Genomic DNA, 19,704 nt, shown 5'->3' with positions numbered 1-19,704 from the left:
GTGGAGGCATTGGAAAGGGTGCAGAGGAGGTTTACCAGGATGTTGCCTGGTATGATGGGAAGGTCTTATGAGGAAAGGCTGAGGGACTTGAGGTTATTTTCATTCGAGAGAAGGTTATGAGGTGACCTAATTGAGGCATACAAGATGATCAGAGGGTTAGATAGGGTGGACAGTGAGAGCCTTTTTCCTTGGACAGTGATAGCTAACACAAGGGGACATAGCTTTAAATTAAGGGGTGGTAGTTATAGGACAGATGTCAGACGTAGGTTCTTTACTCAGAGGATAGTAAGGGCGTGGAATGCCCTGCCTGCAGCAGTTGTGGACTCGCCAACTTTAAGGGCGTTCAAATGGACAGTGGATAGGCACATGGATAACATTGGAATAGTTTAGGTTAGAGGATGATTAGATTGGTTCCACTGGTCAGTGCAACATCAAGGGCCGAAGGGCCTGCACTGCGCTGTAATGTTCTATGAAAACAGGCTCTTTCTCTGGCAACCAAACAGTAAATGGCAGAACTCTTAAGAATATTGATAGGCAAAGGGATCTGGGTGTACAGATAGACAGGTCACTGAAAGTGGCAATGCAGGTGAAGAAGGTAGTCAAGAAGGCATATGGCATGCTTGCCTTCACCGGCTGGGGCATTGGGTTTAAAAATTGGCAAGTCATGTCGCAGCTGTACAGGACCTTAGTTAGGCCGCACTTGGAATATAGCGTTCAATTCTAGTCACTACACTACCAAAAGAATCTGAAGGATTTGGAGAGGGTACAGAAAAGATTTACCAGGATGTTGCCTGGTATGGAAGGCATTAGCTATGAGGAGAGGTTGGAGAAACTTTGTTTGTTCTCACTGGAGCGACAGAGGTTGAGGGGAGACCTGATAGAAGTCGACAAGATTATGAGAGGCATGGACAGGGTGGACAGTCAGAAGCTTTGTCCCAGGATGGAAGAGTCAATTGATAGGGGGCATAGATTTAAGGTACGAGGGGCAAGGTTTAAAGGAAATGTACGAGGCAGATTTTTTACACAGAGAGGCCCAGGTTGATAAGGTTGTTAAGAAGGCGTACGGTGTGTTAGCTTTTATTGGTAGAGGGATTGAATTTCAGAGCCATGAGGTCATGTTGCAACTGTACAAAACTCTGGTGTGGCTGCACTTGGAGTATTGCGTACAGTTCTTGTCGCCGCATTATAAGAAGGATGTGGAGGCATTGGAAAGAGTGAAGAGGAGGTTTACCAGGATGTTGCCTGGTATGGTGGGAAGGTCTTATGAGGAAAGGCTGAGGGACTTGAGGTTATTTTCATTAGAGAGTAGAAGGTTAAGAGGTGACCTAATTGAGGCATACAAGATGATCAGAGGTTTAGATAGGGTGGACAGTGAGAGCCTTTTTCCTCGGATGGTGATGGCTAACACGAGGGGACATAGCTTTAAATTAAGGGGTGGTAACTATAGGACGGATGTCAGAGGTAGGTTCTTTACTCAGAGGGTAGTAAGGTCGTGGAATGCCCTGCCTGCAGCAGTTGTGGACTCGTCAACGTTAAGGTGTTCAAATGGTGAGTGGATAGGCATATGGATAACACTGGAATAGTTCAGGTTAGAGGGTCATTAGATTGGTTCCACTGGTCGGCGCAACATCGAGGGCCGAAGGGCCTGTACTGCGCTGTAATGTTCTATGTTCTGTTCTATGAGAGTAGTGGGTACCTGGAATTTGTTGCCGGGGGAGATGGTGGGCGCAGATATGGTTGTGACTTTTAAGGGGCGTCTTGACAAGTACACGAATAGGGTGGAAATAGAGGGATATGGTCTCCGGAAGGGTAGGGAGTTTTAGTTAAGTCGGGCAGCATGGTCGGTGCAAGCTTGGAGGGCCGAAGGGCCTGATCCTATGCTGTAATTTACTTTGTTCTTTGTATTTCATATACGTACCATCCTCTGCATGAAGTTTTCCCTCCGGACCCTTTTAAATCTTTCCACTCTCACCAGAAACCTCAGCCCTCTAGTTTTCAATTCCCCTTCCCTGGGAAAAAGGTTGTGTGCATTTTATACATCTCAATAAGGTCACCCCTCATTCTCTTACGTTCCAAGGAATAAAGTCCTAGCCTGACCAACCTCTCCTTATAAACTCAGGCCCACGAGTCCTGGCAACATCCTCGTAAATATTCTCTACGTTCTTTCCAGTTTATCAAAGTCTTTCCCTATATTAGGGTGACCAAAACTGTACACAGTACTCCAAGTGCAGCCTCACCAACGACTTGTACGACTGGAACATAATGTCCCAACTCCTATACTCAATGCCCTGTCTGACGAAGGCCAGCGTGCTAAACACCTCTTTCAATATCCTTTCCACCTGTGGCATTGCTTTCAATGAACCATGTACTTGTACTCCTAGGTCCCTGCATTCCTCAACGCCGATCTTTGGGTAAGCGTTCTCCAAGGTAGCCTTCATGACAAACGACAGCGCAGAGTCACTGAGCAGAGACTGATAGCCAAGTTCTGCACACATGAGGACGACCTCAATTGGGATCTTGGGTTCATGTCACACTATCTGTAACCCCCACAAACTGCCTGGACTAACAAAATCTCATTAACTTTTCTGTCTGGAAACAATACACAACTTTTTAACCTGTATTTAATGCTCTCTCCACTCACATTGTCTGCACCTTTAAGACTTGATCAGCTGTAAAGACTCACATTCCAATCATTATTCATGTAAATTGAGTTTGTTTCTTTGTATGCCCTGTTTGTGATCAGAACTCCTAACCACCTGACGAAGGAACAGACCATTCTGAAAGCTAATGGCGTTTGCTACAAATAAACATGACTTTAACCTGGTGTTGTAAGGGAAGGAAGACGCTGGTGGGTGTGGTCTATAGGCCCCCAAATAATAACTTAGAGGTGGGGTGGGCTATAAACAAGCAAATACTTGACGCGTGCAGAAATGCAACGGCGATAATTATGGGGGATTTTAATTTGCATATTGATTGGTTGACCCAAGTCGGACGCGGTGGGCTTGAGGAAGAGTTTTTGGAATGCTGTCGGGATAGCTTCCTTGAACAGTACGTGATGGAACCTATGAGGGAGCGAGCTATCTTAGATCTGGTACTGTGTAACGAGGCAGGTAGAATTAGGGATCTTATTGTGAGGGATCCTCTTGGGACGAGTGATCATTGTGTGGTTGAGTTTTTGATGCAGATGGAGGATGAGAAAGTAGGGTCCCGAACCAGTGTCCTCTGTTTGAACAGAGGGGAGTACGATAGGATGAGAGAGGAATTGGCAAATGTAGATTGGGGGCGCAGATTGGTTGGTAGGACGGCTGAGGAAGTGGAGATTTTTAAGGAGATCTTTTTCGGTACTCAGCAGAAATATATTCCAATGGTAAAGAAAGAACGTAGGAGAAGGGATAACGAGCCGTGGTTATCGAAGGGAATAAAGGAGAGTATTAAATTAAAAGCTGATGCGTTCAGAGTGGCTAAAAGTAGTGGGCGATTAGAAGATTGGGAAAAATTTAAAAATCAACAAAGAATGACTAAGAAGTTGATAAAGAAAGGAAGGATAGACTATGAAGCTAAACTAGCACTAAATATAAAAAAGGACAGTAAAAGCTTTTACAAATATATAAAGAAGAGGAGGCTGGCTAGAGTGAATGTTGGACCCTTAGAGGATGCGGGGGGATTTAGTGGTGGGAGATGAGGAAATGGCTGAGGCTTTAAATAAGTTTTTTGCCTCGGTCTTCACGGAGGAGGACACAAATAGTTTGCCGGATATTAAAGATAGAACGATGGTAGGAGTTGAGGGCCTGAATGCGATTACTGTCACTAGAGAGGTAGTGTTTGATAGACTAACGGGACTGATGGTGGACAAGTCCCCAGGACCAGATGGAATGCATCCCAGGGTTCTGAAAGAAATGGCAAAGGTGATAGTGGATGCCTTAGTAATTATTTATTAAAATTTGCTGGATTCTGGAGAAGTGCCGGAAGGTTGGAAAACAGCTAATGTTACGCCGCCGTTTAAAAAAGGTAGCAGACAAAAGGCAGGGAATTATAGGCCGGTTAGTTTAACGTCTGTAGTTGGAAAAATGCTTGAATGCGTCATCAAAGAAGAAATAGCGAGGCACCTGGAAAGGAATGGTTTGATCAAACAGACACAGCATGGATTCGTGAAGGGGAAGTCATGTTGGACAAATTTATTGGATTTCTATGAGGATGTGACCAGTGCGGTAGACAGAGGGGAACTGGTAGATGTGGTGTTTTTAGATTTTCAAAAGGTGTTTGATAAGGTGCCTCATAAAAGGTTGCTACAGAAGGTTAGGGTGCATAGAGTTAGGGGTAAGGTGTTAGCATGGATAGAGGATTGGTTGTCTAATAGGAAGCAGAGAGTTGGTATCAATGGGTGCTATTCTGATTGGCGGTAGGTGACTAGTGGAGTGCCACAGGGATTGGTGCTGGGGCCTCAACTGTTTACCATATACATAGACGATCTGGAGGAGGGGGCTGAGTGTAGGGAAACAAAATTTGCTGATGACATGAAGATGAGTGGAAAAGCGAATTGCGTGGAAAGTCTGCAGAGGGATCTGGATAGGCTAAGCGAGTGGGCGAGGACCTGGCAGATGGAGTATAATGTTAGCAAGTGTGAGGTTATCCACTTTGGCAGAAATAATAGTAGGAGGGATTATTATTTAAAAGGCGAAAAGCTGCAGCATGCTACGGTGCAGAGGGACCTGGGGGTCCTTGTGCACGAGTCGCAAAAACCCAGTCTGTAGGTGCAGCAGGTGATCAAGAAGGTGAATGGAATGTTGGCCTTTATAGCGACGGGGACAGAATATAGAAGTAGGGAGGTCTTGCTGCAACTGTACAGGGTACTGGTGAGGCTACAGCTGGAGTACTGTGTGCAGTTTTGGTCACCGCACTTGCGGAAGGATATATTGGCCTTGGAGGGAGTGCAGAGGAGGTTCATTAGGCTGATACCGGAGATGAGGGCATTGGACTATGAAGAGAGACTAAATAGACTGGGTCTGTACTTGTTGGAGTTTAGAAGGATGAGGGGGGATCTTATAGAGACGTATAAGATAACGAAAGGGATGGATAGGGTAGAGGTAGAGAGATTCTTCCCGCTTAGAAAGGATAGCAAGACTAGAGGGCACAGCCTCAATATGAGGGAGTGGCAGTTTAGATCAGAATTGAGGGGGAACTTCTTCACTCAAAGGGTGGTGTATCTCTGGAATTCTCTGCCCATTAAAGTGGTGGAGGCTACCTCGCTAAATATATTTAAGTCACGGGTAGATAGGTTTTTGATAGACAGGGGAATTAAGGGCTATGAGGAGAAAGTGGGAAAGTGGAACTGATCCACTTCAGATCAGCCATGATCTTATTAAATGGCGGGGCAGGCTCGAAGGGCTAGATAGAATCACAGAATCATAGAGGTTTACAGCATGAAAACAGGCCCTTCGGCCCAACTTGTCCATGTTGCCCCTTTTTTAAACTACTAAGAACATAGAACACTACAGCACAAACAGGCCCTTTGGCCCACTAGTTGCGCCGATCACTTCTATACCTACTAAGCCATAGACCTATCTATAACCCCCAATCCCATTAGATCCGATATACTCATCCAGAAGTCTTTTAAAAGACCCCAGCGAGTTCGCCTCCACCACCACTGACGGCAGCCGATTCCATTCACTCACCACCCGCTGAGTAGATGGCCTACTCCTGCTCCTATTTCTTATGTTGTGAGACTTCTGATTGTGTTCCTCAATACTCCCCAGGGCCCAACCATTCACTGTCTAAGTCTTACCCTGGTTCGGCTTTCCAAAAAGCAACTCTCACGCTTATCTATATGAAACCCATTTGCCAATCCTCAGCCCATTTCTTAACTGATCAAGACCCCTCTGTAATTTCTGATAACTTTCTTCGCGATCAAGAATACCTCCTAATTTAGCATCATCCACAAACTTACTAGCCATGCTTCGTATATTCACATCCAAATCATTTATATAAATAACGAATAAGAAGGGTCCCAACACCAACCCCTGAGGCACACCACTTGTCACAGGCCTCCAATCTGAGAAATAACCTTCAACCATCACCCTCTGCTTCCTACCATCAAACCAATTTTTAATCCAATTTGCTAAGTCTCCCGAGATCCCATGTGACCTTACCTTCCAAACCAGCCTGCCTTGCGCGATCTTGTCAAAGGTGAAATCCATACAAACACCACTTACTGCTCTACCCTCATCCACGCTCTCAGTTACCTCTTCGAAAAATTCAAAGATTTGTCAGACATGACTTCCCACGCATCAAGCCATGCTGACTATCCCTAATCTGACCTTGACTATCCAAATGTTGGTAGATCCTTTGCGGGCCTCTGCAATTTCTTCCCTCGACTCCCACAAGATCCGAGGATGCACTTGATCAGCCCTTGATTTATCCACCTCAACGTGCTTTAAGGCTAAAGATACCTTTTCCCTAATGACACGCATATGGCCCAAGACATCACCACTTGTTTCCCTTATTTCTTTAGCACCCATGATTTTCTCTGCAGTAAACACTGAGGAGAGAAATATTCATGAAAAATCTCACCCATTTCTTGTGGCTCCACACACAGATGGCCATGCTAATCTTTGAGAGGAACTCTTCTCCCTCTAGCCACCCTTTTACTCTTGATATAAGAACATAAGAACATAAGAAATAGGAGCAGGAGTAGGCCATCCAGCCCTTCGAGCCTGCCCCGCCATTCAATAAGATCATGGCTGATCTGAAGTGGATCAGTCCTACTGTCCTTTCTGAGCGGGAAGAGCCTCTCCACCTCTATCCTATCCATCCCATTCATCATCTTATACGTCTCAATGAGATCTCCCCTCATTCTTCTAAACTCTAACGAGTACAAGCCCAGTTTATTCAGCCTCTCCTCATAGCTCAACCCCCTCAACTCCGGTATCAGCCTAGTAAACCTCTTCTGCACTCCCTCCAAGGCCAAAATACCTTTGCGCAGGTGCGGCTATGGAATCTCTTGGGATTTTCTTTAACCTAACCTACCAGATCCATCTCATACATAGAACATAGAACATTACAGCGCAGAACAGGCCCTTCGGCCCACGATGTTGCGCCGACCAGTTAAAAAAAAACAATGACCCACTAATCTAAACCAATCCCTTTTCGTCCATAAACCTATCCACGGATCTCTTAAACGCCCCCAAACTAGGCGCATTTACAACTGCAGCAGGCAGGGCATTCCAATCCCTCACCACCCTCTGGGTAAAGAACCTACCCCTGACATCCGTCCTATAACTACCCCCCCTTAATTTAAAGCCATGCCCCCTCGTGCTAGCTTTCTCCATCCGAGGAAAAAGGCTATCACTATCCACCCTATCTAAACCTCTAATCATCTTACATGTTTCAATAAGATCTCCTCTTAGCCGCCTTCTTTCTAGCGAAAACAACCCCAAATCCCTCAGTCTCTCCTCATAGGACCTCCCCTCCATACCAGGCAACATCCTGGTAAACTTCCTCTGCACCCTCTCCAAAGCCTCCACATCCTTCCTGTAATGTGGGGACCAGAACTGCACACAGAACTCCAAGTGCGGCCGCACCAGAGTTGTGTACAGTTGCAACATGACGCTGCGACTCCTAAATTCAATCCCCCTACCAATAAACGCCAAGACACCGTATGCCTTCTTAACAACCTTATCTACTTGATTCCCAACTTTCAGGGATCTATGTACACATACCTCTGTTCATCCACACTATTCAAAGTCCTCCCGTTAGCCCTATACCCAACACATACCTTAGCAGAGTGTCAGGCAATGACTAATGGGGTACTGCAGGGTTCAGTGCTGAGATCCTAGCTATTCACAATATGCATTAATGATTTGGACAAAGGATTTGAATGCAATATCGCCAAATTTGCAGACAACACTCAGCTGAGTGGCAAACATGTGCTGTCAGGAGGATGCAAAGAGGCTGTACGGTGACTTGGGCAGGCTAGCAGAGTGGGCAAATACTTGGCAAATGCAAAATAATATGGATAAAAGTGAGTTTACCCACTTTGGTGGCAAAAACAGGAAGAAAGATTATCGGAATGGTGGCTGTTTAGGAAAAGGGGAAGTGCAATGTGATCCAGGTGTCATGGTGGAACATTTGCTGAAGGTTGATATGCAGGTACTGCAGGCAGTGAGGAAAGCTAATGGCATGCTGGCCTTCACAGCAAAAGGATTTGAGAATAGTAGTAAGGATATCTTGCTGCAGTTACACAGGGCCTTGGTGAGGCCACACTTTGAGTATAGTGTGCAGTTTTGTTCTCCTTGTCTGAGAAAGCACATTCTTGCTATTAAGGGATTCCAGCGAAGGTTCATCAGACTGATTCTGGAATGGCAGCACTGACATCAGGATTTTATACGTTTCTATGAGATCCCCTCTCTTTCTTCTAAATTCCAGTAAGTACAAGCCCAGTCGATCCAGTCTCTCACATGAAGAATTAGAGTATCGAGTATAAAAGTTCGAGTGTTATGGCAAGGTTATATAAGGCATTAGTGAGGCCGAATTTTGAGTATTATGTACAGTTCCAGAAAGGATGCAAGTTAAGATTGAAAGAGTGCAGAGAAGGTTCACGAGGATGTTGCCGGGACTTGAGAAGCTGAGTTACAGAGAGTGATTGAAAAGGTTAGGACTTTATTCTCTGGAGCGTAGAAGAATGAGGGGAGATTTGACAGAGGTGTATAAGATTTTGATATAGAGTGAATGCAAGCAGGCTTTTTCCACTGAGGCTAGGGGAGAAAAAAACCAGAGGGCATGGGTTAAGGGTGAGGGGGGAAAAGTTTAAAGGGAATATTGGGGGGGGGGGCTTCTTCACACAGGGAGTGGTGGGAGTGTGGAATGAGCTGCCGGATAAAGTGGTAAATGCAGGGTCACTTTTAACATTTAAGAAAAACTTGGACAGGTAGATGGATGAGAGGGGTGTGGAGGAATATGGTCCAAGTGCAGGTCAGTGAGACTAGGCAAAAAAACGGTTCGGCGCAGACAAGGGCCAATGGGCCTGTTTCTGAGCTGTAAGTTTTCTATGGTTTCTATGGGTAAGCCATCCAGGACTGAGATGAGGAAGAACTTCTTCACTCAGTTGTGAACCTGTGGAATTCTCTACTACAGAAAGCTGTTGGGGGCAGTTCATTAGATATATTCAAGAGGGAGCTGGATGTGGCCCTTGTGAATGGGTTACAGAAAGTGCATGATCAACCATGATTTTATTGAATAGTGGTGCAGGCTCAAAGGGCTGAATGGCTTACTCCTGCACCTATTTTCTATCTTTCTATGTTTCAAAGGTCCAAACGGCCTACTACTGCTTCTAGTTTATGTTTCACTCGACAGCACATGTGGGATACCACTGCTGTCTGCAATACAATAAGGAGTTGTGTCATTTGCTAACCGGAGGGTAGGATAGGATCAAAGCATGTAAGGACTTCAGATTTGAGCAGTGCTTATTTTGTTTGACAAAAGAGTTATTGCATTGAGCTGACCACTTCCACTTCTTGTTTTGGCCCAAGAGACTACGCAATGGTTTTAAAATGGCTGCCAAATGTGAAACAAATTCTGTAATAGTTCAACAATCCTAGAAAAGATCGCAACTGGTTAATATTGTGAGGTGTGGACGCCTCTGTGACAGCTTTGACTTTCGAAGGAGATTTGTGAAGGTCAGTGGCATCAATCACTCATCCCAAATAAGCAGAGGACTGGAAACACTCTCACTTGTATTTGCGGATTCTCAATCAATAATCTTCCAATCTCTGAAGATTAGCAGCTAAATTCCAAAAATGGTCCTCTTCATCTCTTCCAGTGACTAAGATGTCATCCAGATCACACTTGACACCACTCAGTCCCCTTAGGGTGAGATTCATTGCTCTTTGAAACAGAGCTGATGGATGCCAAACAGTAATCTTCAGTACTGGAACAAGCCTGTGTGTGTCATGGTTGTCAGACATTCTTGAGACTTCTGGTTAAGATTCATTTGCAAGTATGCCTGGCTTAGGTTGATTTTGCTAAAATGCTGGCCTCCTGTCAATCCTGCAAACAAGTCAATGTGGAGTATCAGGTACTGTTCTGCATTATTAGATTAAGGATGACTTTGAAGTCTCTGCAAATGAGTATGGATCCATCATTTTTGATGAATGATACTATTTGAGTAGCCCATTCACTAATGCTTACAGGATCCAAGATTCCCGGCTTTACCAGTTGTTCCAAGTCAGCCTTCGCTTTTAGCCTAATAATGTAGGGTGCTGACCCCGTCTTCAGGCATTTTGCTTGGCTTCATTCTTTAATCTTCAATTCAAATCTGATGTCTTTCATTCTTGATGTGGAGATGCCGACGTTGGACTGGGATAAACACAGTAAGAATCTCACAACACCAGGTTAAAGTCCAACAGGTTTATTTGGTAGCAAACCCCACTAGCTTTTGGAGTGCTGCTCCTTCATCAGGTGATTTCAGCCCAGTTCAATCAAATCTTTTTATAATCATGCTTGACCCAACAATGCTGGATAATTGCTCTTTACTACATGTGGAAACAAATTTGCTGACATATGAGTCTCAAAACTCTTTGGTGTCAATTAGGAAGCATTGGTTGGACTAGGAGATTACAGGGACTAGGAACGTCTGAAATGTGGAGTTTGTTCAAGGAGCAGCTACTGTGGGTCTGTGATAGGTATGTCCCTGTCAGGCAAGGAGGAATTGGTAGGGCTAGGGAACCGTGGTGCACGAAAAAAGTTGATTTGTTGGTTAGGAAGAAGAAGGAGGCTTATGTTCGGATGAGGCTTGAGGGCTCGGGTAGTGCAGTAGAAAGCTTTAGATTGGCTAGGAGGGAGTTGAAGAGGGAGTTAAGAAGGGCTAGAAGAGGGCATGAGATGACTTTGGCTGATAGGATTAAGGAGAATCCTAAGGCGTTCTATAGGTATGTCAAGAATAGAAGGTTGGTCAGGGCAAGATTAGGGCCAGTTACAGACAGTAGGGGGAAGTTGTGTGTGGAACCGGAAGAGATTGGAGAGGCATTGAACCATTATTTCTCTTCGGTGTTCACACAGGACGATATGAATGTAGCTGAGGAGGTCACTGGGGTGAAGGGGTGTAAAATAGAAAGTATTGTAGTTGATACAGAGGATGTGTTGGATATTCTAGAAGGGTTGAAAATAGATAAGTCCCCTGGTCCTGACGGGATTTACCCTAGGATTCTATGGGAGGCAAGAGAGGTGATTGCAGAGCCACTGGCTCTGATCTTCAGGTCGTCGTTGGTCTCTGGTATAGTACCGGATGATTGGAGGACAGCGAATGTTGTCCCATTGTTTAAGAAGGGGAGCAGAGACTTCCCTGGGAATTATAGACCAGTGAGTCTTACTTCTGTAGTGGGCAAGGTTTTAGAAAGAATTATTAGGGATAGGATTTATAGTTATTTGGAGAGTAATGAATTGATTAGAGATAGTCAGCATGGTTTTGTAGCGGGAAGGTCGTGCCTTACTAACCTTATTGAGTTCTTTGAGAAGGTGACCAAAGAGGTGGATAGGGGTAAGGCAGTAGATGTGGTATATATGGATTTTAGTAAGGCGTTTGATAAGGTTCACCATGGTATGCTTCTGCAGAAAATGCAGATGTATGGGATTGGTGGTAATTTAGGTACTTGGATCAGGAATTGGTTAGCAGATAGGAGACAGAGGGTGGTGGTTGATGGTAATTATTCATCATGGAGTTCGGTTACGAGTGGTGTGCCTCAGGGATCTGTTTTGGGGCCACTGCTGTTCGTAATCTTTATTAATGATCTGGATGAGGGTATAGTTGGGTGGATTAGTAAGTTTGCTGATGACACCAAAGTCGGAGGAGTGGTAGATTGTGAGGAAGGGTGTCGAAGTTTGCAGGGTGACTTGGACAGGTTGCAGAGCTGGGCCGCGAGGTGGCGGATGGAGTTTAATGCGGAGAAGTGTGAGGTAATCCATTTCGGTAGGAATAACAGATGTGTTGAGTATAGGGCTAACGGGAGGACTTTGAATAGAGTGGAGGAGCAGAGGGATCTAGGTGTATGTGTACATAGATCCCTGAAAGTTGGGAATCAAGTAGATAAGGTTGTTAAGAAGGCATACGGTGTCTTGGCGTTTATTGGTAGGGGGATTGAATTTAGGAGTCGCAGCGTTATGTTGCAACTGTACACAACTCTGGTGCGGCCGCACTTGGAGTACTGTGTGCAGTTCTGGTCCCCACATTACAGGAAGGATGTGGAGGCTTTGGAGAGGGTGCAGAGGAGGTTTACCAGGATGTTGCCTGGTATGCAGGGGAGGTCCTATGAGGAGAGACTGAGGGATTTGGGGTTGTTTTCACTGGAAAGAAGGCGGCTAAGAGGGGATCTTATAGAAACATATAAGATGATTAGAGGTTTAGATAGGGTGGATGGTGATAGCCTGTTTCCTCGGATGGAGAAATCTAGCACGAGGGGGCATGGCTTTAAATTAAGGGGGGGTAGTTATAGGACGGATGTCAGGGGCAGGTTCTTTACCCAGAGGGTGGTGAGGGACTGGAATGCCCTGCCTGCTGCAGTTGTAAATGCGCCTAGTTTGGGGGCGTTTAAGAGATTGGTGGATAGGTTTATGGACGAAAAAGGAGTGGTTTAGATTAGTGGGTCAATGTTTTTTTTTAAAAATAAGACTGGTCGGCGCAACATTGTGGGCCGAAGGGCCTGTTCCGCGCTGTAATGTTCTATGTTCTATGTTCAACTCAGCCAATATCAGATTATTCAAACTCAGTTGCTGAGTTTGTTCACAGCCAGCTCCATCAAAACAGCAATTTCCATGGCCTTTTTCAGAATTACGTTACACTTGGTTAGCAGCTACATTGCCTCACTTTGCAGTCCACAGATCAATCTATCCCAGATTGTATCATTCAGCACATCATCGAACTCTCAGTACTCTGCACAGTACAGCCACAAATTGCAAAATTGATTTCCCCGCTTCTTGGAATCTGAACTGCTCTGCAATGACCAAAGATTCTTTGGTGAATATAGTGCTTGCAGACTTTCTACAAGTTGTCCACATAGTTTAGTGCCTGGCTTCTCTGGTTGCACATAATTTCTGAGGAACAATAGAGTCAGAGGTTTACAGCATGGAAACAGGCTCTTCGGCCCAACTTATCCATGCTAACCTTTCTTTTTTAAAACCCCTAAGCTCATTCCAATTGCCCACATTTGGCCCATATCCCTCTATATTCATCAAACCCATGTAACTATCTAAATGCTTTTCAAAAGACAAAATTTTACCCGCCTTTACTATTACCTCTGGCAGCTTGTTCCAGGCACTCACCACCCTCTGTATGAAAAAATTGACCCTCTGGACACTTTTGTATCTCTCCTCTCTCATCTTAAACTTAGTTTCAGACTCCCCTACCTTTGGGAAAAGATATTGACTATCTAGCTGATCTGTGCCGCTCATTATTTTATAGACCTCTATAAAGTCACCCCTCAGCCTCCTACACTCCAGTGAAAAACGTCTCAGTCTATCCAGCCTCTCCTTATAACTCATACCATCAAGTCCTGGTAGCATCCCAGTGAATCTTTTCTGCACTCTTTCTAGTTTAATAATATTCTTTCTATAATAGGGTGACCAGAATTGCACACAGTATTTCAAGTGTGGCCTTATCAATGTCTTGTACAACTTCAACAAGAATTCCCAACTCCTGTATTCAATGTTCTGACCAATGAAACCAAGCATGCCAAATGCATTCTTCACCCTTTGTCCACCTGTGACTCCACTTTCAAGGAGCTATGAATATGTACCCCTACATCTCTGTTCTGTAACTCTCCCTGTCAGAGTGTACAGTATAGAAAGATCCCTTTGTCTCAATGAGGCTGCACCAACAATTACCACTAAAGTCACGCTAATCCCCATTTCCAGCACTTGTCCCGTAAGGTTGCAAGATTTCCAACCTCCACTATCTTCCCAGACAGTGCATTCTAGATACCACTTTCTTGGATGCAAATCATTTTTCTCAAATCCTCTCACCCTAAAACTATGGCCCCTTGTGATTCACCCCTCAACTAAGGAAACGGCTGCTGCTTACTCACCCTGTCCACACCCCTCAATATTATACACCTCATGACCTCCCCCCCCCATCCCCTGGCCCCCCCAGCCTTCTCTGCTCCAAAGAAAACAGTCCAAGCCTATCCAGTTTTTCCTTATACCTCAAATGTTCCATTCCAGCTGGCATCCTGGTGAATCTCCTCTGTACTTCCTCCAGTGCAATCACATCCTTCCTATAGTGAGGTGACCAGAACTGCACACAGTACTCCAGCTGTGGCCTCATCAAACGCTCTGTACAACTCCAACGTTACCTCTTTGCTCTTCTACTCTACGTCATGACTGATAAAAGCAAGTGGTCCCATGTGCCCTAACTATTCTATTCACCTGTCTTTTGGAGATTGGTGAATAAGTTACCCAAAATCCATATGATACTGAGCTTGAGTGTCCTTACATTCATTAAATACTCCCTCGTCTTGTTACTTCATACAATGTGCATCAAAGGAGTTTGAAAGGATTTTTTCCCCTCATCACACTCAGGAAAATGGAAACGCTAATATTGTTTACTATTTTGTTTGCCTGCACAAAATAGTTACATCGCTCAATACTGGAGCCCCTTCGTTGCACAATTCATCACAGAGTGCCACAACGCTAAAAACTCCTGCTATTTTCTCTCGAATGATCACTTTGTAACATGTTTTCAGCAGCTTGCTTGCTTTTCCCATTTAAACAAGACAACAACCTGAGCTTCAGCATGTTATTTTTCAAAACATTCTCAACTCTATAATTGCTCTGCAGGGGGTAGATGTTCATGTCTCCTTGCTGATGATGTTCGGAGCACATGCCAAAGTTTTTTTTCTTTCACTTTTCATTAATTATTTTTCTCTCGAGTGGCTCGCAAGCAGTGTTCAAAGTTCTCTTCACCAGCCTTTGTGTTGATATTATAATGTGATATTATGCGAAGAAACACAGAGGGTTGGACCTCTACAAAAGGGATGGTCTGCACCTGAACCAGAGGGGTACGAATATCTTGGGGGGAAAATTTGCCAATGCTATTCAGGGGGGTTTAAACTGATTCAGAGGGGGGATGGGAACCTGAATTGTAGCTCTAATGTACAGGAGGATGAGAATAGGGAGGTCATGGATAAGGTTTCTAGGTCGCAGCAGAGTATTGGCAGGCAGGAGGGTGGGTTCATGCGAGGAGCATACGCAATAAGGTGGGTGAACTTGCAGCCTGGATTGGTGCCTGGGACTTCGATGTTGTGGCCATTTCAGAGACATGGATAGAGCAGGGACAGGAATGGTTGTTGCAGGTCCCGGGGTTCAGATGTTTCAGTCAGAGCAGAGAAAGTGGTAGAAGAGGGGGAGGCGTGGCATTGTTAGTCAAGGACAGTATTACGGTGGTAGAAAGGAGTTTGATGTGGACCTGTCTATTGGGGTAGTATGGGCTGAGATCAGAAACAGGAAAGGAGAGATCACACTGCTGGGAGTTTTTTTTATAGGCCTCCAAAAAGTTCCAGAGATGTAGAGGAAAGGATTGCAAAGGTGATCCTGGATAGGTGCGAAAGTAACAGGGTAGTTGTTATGGGGGAACTTTAACTTTACAAATATCGATTGGAAAAGCTATAGCTCAAGCACGTTAGAGGGGTCAGTTTTTGTCCAATGTGTGCAGGAAGGTTTCCTGACACAGTATGTAGATAGGCCAACAAGAGGTGAAGCTACATTGAGTGAGGGTGGTGAGTGAATGGAATCGGCTGCCGTCAGTGGTGGTGGAGGCGAACTCGCTGGGGTCTTTTAAAAGACTTCTGGATGGGTATATGGGGTTTAATGGGATTGGGGGTTATAGATAGGTCTATAGATTGGTATGTGTTGATGTGATCGGCACAACTCGTGGGCCGAAGGGCCTGTTTGTGCTGTAGTGTTCTATGTTCTATGTACATTGGATTTGGTACTGGGTAATGAACCAGACCAGGTGTTAGACTTGGAGGTAGGTGAGCACTTTGGTGATAGTGACCACAATTGGGTTACATTTACCTTAGTGATGGAAAGGGATAGGCATACACCAAAGGGCAGACGTTATAGCTAGGGGAAAGGTAATTATGAGGCTATTAGGCAAGATTTGGGATACATAGGTTGGAGTAGGAAACTTTAGGGGCTGGGAACAACTGAAATGTGGAGCTTATTCAAGGAGCAGCTACCGCGAGTCCTTGATAAATATGTACCTGTCAGGCAGGGAGGAAGTGGTTGAGTGAGGGAACCGTGGTGTACTAAAGAAGTTGAATCTCTGGTGAAGAGGAAGGAGGAGGCTTATGTAAAAATGAGACATGAAGGCTCAGTTAGAGCACTGGAGAGCTACAAATTAAAGTAAAAAGTCTGACAACACCAGGTTTTAGTCCAACCGATTTATTTGATAGTAAACTCACAAGCTTTCGAGGGGACTCCCTCTTCGTCAGGTGAATGGAGAGTTCTGGCCTCGGACAGAGTGTATAAAGCACAGACAGTTTACAGATTACTGATTAGAATGCGAATCTTTACACCTAACCTGCTGTTCAAGTCCTAAAGTGGCCGACAATGTTTGTGGAAGGAGCACTGATCACAGGTTAAAGAGATGTGTATTGTCTCCAGACAGCACAGTGAGTGAGGTTTTGCAAACCCAGGCAAGTCACAGGGGTTACAGATGAAGAGGGAGTCCCCTTGAAAGCTTGTGAGTTTACTATCAAATAAATCGGTTAGACTAAAACCTGGTGTTGTCAGACTTTTTACTGTGTTTACCCCAGTCCAACGCCGGCACATCCACATCAGAGTTACAAATTAGCCAGGAAGGAGCTAAAGAGAGATTTAAGAAGAGCTAGAAGAGGACATGAGAAGACTTTGGCGGATAGGATCAAGGAGAACCCAAAAGCTTTCTATAGGTATGTCAAGAATAAAAGAATGGTGACGGCAAGATTAGGGCCAGTCAGAGACAGTAGTGGGAAGTTGTGCATGGAGCCTGAAGATAGGAGAGGCACTAAATTAATATTTTCGTCAGTATTCACGCAGGAAAACGTCAATGTACTCGAGAGAATAACGAGATACAATCTTTTAGACTAGATGGGATTGAGGTACTTAAGGAGGAGGTGTTAGCAATTCTTGAGAGTATGAAAATAGATAAGTCCCCTGGGCCAGACGGGATTTACCCTAGGATTCTCTGGGAGGCTAGGGAGGAGATTGCAGAGCCTTTGGCTTTGATCTTCATGTCGTCATTGGCTACAGGTATAGTGCTGGAAGACTGGAGGATGGCAAATGTTGTCCCTTTGTTCAAGAAGGGGAGTAGAGACCATCCTGGGAATTATAGACCAGTGAGCCTTCCTTCTGTTGTCGGCAAAGTTTTGGACAGAATTATAAGGGATAGGATTTATAATCATCTAGAGAGAAATAAATTGATTAGGGATAGTCAACACGGTTTTGTGAAGGGTAGGTCGTGCCTCACAAACCTGATTGAGTTTTTTGAAAAGGTGACCAAAGAGGTGGATAAGGGTAAGACAGTTGACGTGGTGTATATGGATTTTAGCAAAGCGTTTGATAAGGTTCCCCATGGTAGGCTATTGCAGAAAATGCAGATGCATGGGATTGAAGGTGATTTAACAGTTTGGATCAGGCATTGGCTAGCTGATAGAAGACAGAGGGTGGTGGTTGATGGCAAATAATCAACCTGGAGTTCAGTTACAAGTGGTGTACCCTCAGGGATCTGTTTTGGGGCCTCTGCTGTTTGTCATTTTTATAAATGACCTAGATGAGGGTGAACATAAGAACATAAGAAATAGGAGCAGGAGTAGGCCATCTAGCCCTTCGAGCCTGCCCCGCCATTCAATAAGATCATGGCTGATCTGTCGTGGCTCAGTTCCACTTTCCCGCCCTCTCCCCATAACCCTTAATCCCTTCTCTTATCAAAAACCCATCAACCCGCTTCTTAAAAATATTTAGCGAGGCAGCCTCCACCACTTCAACGGGCAGAGAATTCCAGAGATTCACCACCCTTTGAGTGAAGAAGTTCCTCCTCAACTCCGTTCTAAACCGCCTCCCCTTTATCTTGAGGCTGTGCCCCCTAGTCCTACTGTCTTTTTTGAGCGGGAAGAGTCTCTCCACCTCTATTCTATCCATCCCATTCATCATCTTATACGTCTCAATGAGATCTCCCCTCATTCTTCTAAACTCTAACGAGTACAAGCCTAGTTTATTCAGCCTCTCCTCATAGCTCAATCCCCTCAACTCCGGTATCAGCCTAGTAAACCTCCTCTGCACTCCCTCCAGGGCCAAAATATCCTTGCGCAGGTGCGGCGCCCAAAACTGCACACAGTACTCCAGCTGCGGCCTCACCAATGCCCTATACAGCTGCAGCAAGACCTCCCTACTTTTATATTCAATCCCCCTCGCTATGAAGGCCAGCATCCCATTCGCCTTCCTGACCACCTGCTGCACCTGCAAGCTGGGTTTTTGCGACTCATGCACAAGGACCCCGAGGTCCCTCTGCACCGTCGCCTGCTGCAGTTTTTCGCCACGTAAGTAATAGTCCTTCCTACCATTCTTCCTACCAAAGTGGACCACCTCACACTTGCCAACATTAAATTCCATTTGCCATTTCCTGGCCCATTCGCCCAGCCTATCTAGATCCTTCTGCAGACTCTCCACACCCTCCGCACAATTTGCCGTTCCCCCAATCTTGGTGTCATCAGCAAATTTCGACACCCTGCACTCGGTTCCCTCCTCCAGATCATCTATATAAATGGTAAATAGCTGAGGCCCCAGCACCGACCCCTGGGGCACCCCACTAGTCACCATCCGCCAATCCGAATAGCACCCATTGACCCCCACTCTCTGCCTCCTATTTGACAACCAATCCTCTATCCACGCTAACACCCTACCCCCAACTCCATGTCCCCTGACCTTCTGCAATAACCTCTTGTGAGGTACCTTGTCAAACGCCTTCTGAAAATCCAGAAAGACCACATCCACCGGCTCTCCTCTATCCACTGCCCTAGACACATCCTCATAGAACTCCAGTAAATTTGTCAGACACGACTTCCCTTTAATGAAACCGTGTTGCGTCCGCCCTATCAAGCAATTCCCTTCAAGATGCCTCGCAATTTCCTGCTTAATGATGGATTCTAACATTTTACCTACCACAGACGTTAAACTAACCGGCCTATAATTCCCCGCCTTTTGCCTGGCACCCTTCTTAAACAACGGCGTAACATTAGCCGTTTTCCAATCTTCCGGCACTTCCCCGGAAGAAGGATGGGTTAGTAAATTTGCTGACAACACCAAAGTTGGAGGAGTTGTAGACAGTGAGGATGGATGTTACAGTTTGCGGAGGGACATAGATAAGCTGCAGAGCTGGGCTGAGAGGTGGCAAATGGAGTTTAATGCGGAAAAGTGTGAGGTGATTCACTTTGGTAAGAGTAACAGGAGCACAGAATATAGGGCTAATGGAAGGACTCTTGGTAGTGTCGACGAGCAGAGAGACCTTGGTTCACATGTGCATAGATCCCTCAAAGTTGGCACCCAGGTTGATAAGGTTGTTAAGAAGGCGTACGGTGTGTTAGCTTTTATTGGTAGAGGGACTGAATTTCAGATCGTGAGGTCATGTTGCAACTGTACAAAACTCTGGTGCAGCCGCACTTGGAGTATTGCGTACAGTTCTGG

The 19,704-nt window shown here is 45.3% G+C and overlaps 1 protein-coding gene across 1 annotated transcript in view; it reads right to left on the bottom strand.

Moving 5' to 3' along the window:
- LOC145341221 (myoneurin-like) overlaps window positions 1–19,704 on the bottom strand; it is a 117,357-nt gene that overhangs the window by 65,301 nt on the left and 32,352 nt on the right.

This window comes from Carcharhinus amblyrhynchos, chromosome 3 (genome assembly GCF_965287045.1).
Source record: "Carcharhinus amblyrhynchos chromosome 3, sCarAmb.v2.hapA, whole genome shotgun sequence".
NCBI classification, from domain to species: Eukaryota; Metazoa; Chordata; class Chondrichthyes; order Carcharhiniformes; family Carcharhinidae; genus Carcharhinus; species Carcharhinus amblyrhynchos.
This window is presented reverse-complemented; position numbering and strand designations above follow the sequence as displayed.